We start from the raw sequence: 4,165 nt of genomic DNA, 5'->3' as shown, positions 1-4,165 counted from the left end.
ATATCGATCTGATTGATTTTAGTCCAAATGGAAGTTGTTGGAAAATGTGTCTAATCATCTAGGTTGTAGATGATTGTGTTTCATACAAGTATATGAATTATAAAATAATAAATATTATCTGATAGATTTATCATAAGGAATATATCTTTCAAAATAGAACTCATATGTTATGATGAAGTCCTTAGAACTACTACTAAAATAATAAAGAAGGATTTATAATGTGGTTCTTCAATTTTGCTCATGATCAAATGATATAATTGTTACAAGAATGATAATTGTATTGAGTGTAGGTTATTGTGTGCCATATTAGTTGGTTGTTCTCTTAACCAAGATGTGTAGTGACACGGGTATGGCATACGGGTTATATGTAGGAGTATATTTTACTGAGCGTGACCACTTTTAGAGTACTCTACTGTCAAAGGCTACTCTGATGGGATATGGGTATATGTATCTCTCGGATCTGAGACTGCCTCAGTAACTTACAAGCAACTCACTGTATTTTGATGTCGGACTATCCAAATTTCTAATTCGATGATGGAAGGTTTCTAAGTACAGTTAAGTACTTATGAAGTCTGAGTGTGAGTCAAGATGGGATTGACTGCTTCAAGTAAAATTAGAGATGATACATCATTGTATTTTAATTCAGTAAAATTTTGGTCAAAGTAATCCTAGTGAGGAGTCACATAATTTTTAAGGTTGAGACATAGTGTAGACCACTCTTCTTGGGTTGATAGTTTATCTTTAGTCATCTTTGAGCATCAAGTATCTAAGAGATGAATTATACGGTAACTATATCCATATGGGTTCTAGAGTGTTGCTAGGCATACATTTGGCCTATCCGATCGTCGGATCCTATTGCTAGATGGTTACATCGATTAGTATAGAAATTGTTCTTGTTCTACTGACTTAGGTTTGAACCTATGAGGTCACACACATAGAAGTATTTGTCTGATCAAATAGCTGTTCGACGATTATAAATTGTTGAAGGATTTAATTATCAATTTGATTGATGATTAATCCTATGCAAAGATTGCAATAAATAATTTACTAATGATTGATAAATTAGAAGAATAATTAATTAACAATATAATTATTAATTGACTTAATTTGATTGAGCAATGAGGATTGGATTAGATCTAATTGAATTGGATTCAATTAGATTGGTTTTGGATTGATTGGATGCATCCCTATTGAATAATAGGGCTTGTTCCAATGGATCTCAGGGATGTATGAATATAAAATTATTTTATATAGATTTTGATTGGATCAAATCCTATTGGATAATAGGCTTGATTGGATCAAGCCCTATTATCAAATAGCTTTCCTCATATCCATCAAGAATCAATCTCTAGATCAATGGGATTTTAATCTAACTAATTATAAATTCAATTGGAGCCTAATAGTTGGACTAGAATCTAATTAGTTAGTTTGTTATAACTAATTCCTAAGTTAGTTAGGATTGAGTCCAAGAATTAGTTAGAATTTGATCAAGATCTTGAATTCTATTTAGAATAGGACTTAACCAACTTGACAACCCATGTGATATAAAATCCTCCATGGCTCCACACCTCTCTTCACGTAAAAATTCCTCATGCCCCATATGAGCCGCGCTCCCTTTCTTTCTTCCATGAAAAATAGGCATCCCCTCCCCTCTTTTTTTGTTGCCATCCCTCTTTTCTCCTCCCTTCTTGAAAGAATTTTGAGAGATTTTCTTGCTAGTTTTTGGGGCATCAAAGAGAGACTTCTCTGCTAATTTTATAGTAAAAAATTGGTGAAGAAAAGTTCTTCCCAACGAGAGAAAGAGAAGGAAGAAGAAGGATTTCTTTCTTGTGCGCAGCCTTGAAGAAGGAGTTCTTCTTTCAATTTTTTTTTAATTTTTTTTAAGATAAAAATTAGATTAAATTTAATTTTTAATATAAAAATTTGGAGAAAAAATATCAAAAAAAATTGATTGGATGTTTGGGGCTTCTTGAAGTTCTAGATCAAGGAAGAAGATGAATCTTCTTTCTTGTGTGCAGTCTTGAAGAAGGAATTCTTCTTTTAGATTTTTTTTATTTTTTAAGATAAAAATTAAATTAAATTTAATTTTTAATATAAAAATTTAAAGAAGAAATACTAAAAAAATTTGGTTGGACGTTTGGGGTTTCTTTGAGTCTAGAGCAAGGAAGAAGATGGATCTTCTTTTTTGTGCGCAGCTTTGAAGAAGTAGGAGTTCTTCTTTCAATTTTTTTATTTTTTAAGATAAAAATTAGATTAAATTTGATTTTTAATATAAAAATTAAAAAAAATATCAAAAAAATTTGATTGGGTGTTTGGGGCTTCCTAGAGTTCTAGATCAAGAAGTAAAAGGGAGAAGAAGAGAAAAAAATGGTTCTTCTCTTGGATCCCTCTTTTGAATTTTTTTAGATCTCAATATTTTATATAATTTTTAAAATAAAAAATCAGATTAGATCTAATTTTTATCATAAAAAATCAGAGAAAAAAGTTCTTCTTAAGAACGTGAAAGGAAGAGAGAAATGTTCTCTTTTATGCGTGGCAAATTGAGAAGAAAGAGTTATTCTTTTGATCTCTATTGTAGAGATTAGATGCATGGACCAGAAAGAAAAAGAGGGGATCTCCTTATTTTTCATCTCCATTATATTTCTCTTAGATCAGCCAAAGGATAGTATTTTAATGAGCTAGCACTCCCAAAAAGATCGATCAGCACAAGGGCTTCGTGTGGATTCCCATAGAGATCGGACGTATGTGCGGCTGTCAAGCATCATGAAGAACTATCTATCATGGATTTTGAATGCGGTGATCTACAACCCACGCTCAGATATGAAGTTTTAAATTTAATTAATATTTAGATATGATCTAAATATAAATTAGATATGTTCTATACTTGTCGAATTTTAGATTTTAGATGTGCATACATGCATATTAGTTTATGTTATACATCCTATATGATGATTTAGATTTGATCTATGCATGCATTGTAGCTTAAGTTATTTAATTTATATATGTTTCATTATAAATTTTTGAAAATGAATGCACATCACCCACCATGCTTCCCTTCAAAAATGGTATCAGAGTGAATGTTCATTATGGCATGAACATATATGCATGTAGAGATGAAATCTAGATTTAGCAATGCATGAGATGTATTATGATCTATTTTTGATTATGATCTAATATAAAATCAGATCTAATATAATTTAGATTTGATCTAAATTTTTACATATATGATACGTAAATTAGTTTAGATATTTTGAGTAGCAAAGTACTCGGATTGGGTAATCATCTGACCGTCTGGTCATAGGAGCAAGTAGGATTACATAACCCTCTCTTTTCATTCAATGGGGTGCTCTTCATGGTATGTAGGGGTGCCACTGTGAGGCCCCATGAAGAAGAAAATGAAAGGAGAAAACTTACTTTCTTATAAAACCCTAGATCTTGAAATCCTAAGTGTTGTTATATATGATACAAGTTATGAAGAAACTAGTTACATCTGATCTTGATTAATCAAAATTATTTTGATTGAAAATCTTAAAAAATTAAATTTGATCTAAAAGATTTTATGATTTAATGTAAAAAGTTTATATAAGAAATTATTTCATAATCTTAATCCATGTTAATGCTATACTTAATTGAGAATTAAGAAATGTATTTTAGATCTAGAATTGTGATTAAAAATCTAATAACGTTGTATAAAACATGGAGCATGCGATAGCTCAAATTAGATTCTTTTAACTGAATTAGACCTAAGGTTAGAATCAAAGACCTAATGGACTAAAAAGTGTAGTTGAATCAAACTTCTTGTGAATATACGTTTTGAACGTATGATTTCATTAAGAATGAAATAGAATCCTGTATGTACAAATGGGTTAATAGTTTTGTAAAATTATTCTTTGTATTATTTGGATGAAATTTTCTTAATCGAGAATAGTATCCCTACATTACAAGAAATAAAAATTTGATTGTCATCTCTGTTCTCCATAAAGATTTTGAAGGTTATTAGAACCATCCTTAAGTATTTATGAAATACTAAGGATTAATGGCTCGTTTATGGAGAATCTGATTTAAAATTTATAGAATATTGATTCTAGTTTCTGGTCGGATTGAAATAACAAAATTGTGTGAGGTTATATTTTTATCCTTAAAGGGGTGCAACATGCTGGAAAGG

This window comes from Elaeis guineensis, chromosome 7 (assembly GCF_000442705.2).
Source record: "Elaeis guineensis isolate ETL-2024a chromosome 7, EG11, whole genome shotgun sequence".
Classification (NCBI taxonomy): domain Eukaryota; kingdom Viridiplantae; phylum Streptophyta; class Magnoliopsida; order Arecales; family Arecaceae; genus Elaeis; species Elaeis guineensis.
Note: the sequence above shows the minus strand (reverse complement) of the source record.